Below are 671 nucleotides of genomic sequence, written 5' to 3'. Positions count from 1 at the left end.
CTAAGACTGAAGTCTGTCTTGAAATTCAAACTATGGAAAAGTTACCTGATAATCGTGTTAATAGCAAAGATATATGCATGAAGTAATCAGCAAATTTTACCATGCATGAGAAAGTATTTCTACTCTATCAGTAGGGGATTTTTGGAAGGACTTAAGAGTGAAGATAGAACAATGTTTACAGTCAGTTTAAATGTCTGTTTATGTATTAAATAAGTTACGTGAAAGATATCTATTGTGTATACATTTGTATATTTGTAAGAGTCAGCTTAGCATGTCATACATTTATGTAAAGTACCTTTCAGTAGCATAATGTATCCTTGCACGTCTGTAACAACTGAGCATAAAGACTTACACATGCACCTTTTCTCACAGATCTTTTACTTTCAGTGCAAGCAGCAAATTCAAGTAGTACAGAAGGTTACAGCAACAAAGGTTTTTATAACTTGTGTCTTTAAAGGATATTCTGACTGAAGAGATATTTAAGAAGCTCTTCTATTTCGCCATTAACTATTAAGGAGTAACGATCAGAATTCTAGAAGAGGGAACAATCTCATTTAAATGAATCTGTAACTCGTAAAGACAGAAGGCAGGTCGGTGACCTAAGAGCAACAGTCTACTTGAGATTTAATTTTCATTATGTTGTTCATGAACACCCAGAACACTGCACTATA

This window comes from Tetrao urogallus, assembly GCF_951394365.1.
Source record: "Tetrao urogallus genome assembly, chromosome: 11".
Classification (NCBI taxonomy): Eukaryota; Metazoa; Chordata; class Aves; order Galliformes; family Phasianidae; genus Tetrao; species Tetrao urogallus.
Note: the sequence above shows the minus strand (reverse complement) of the source record.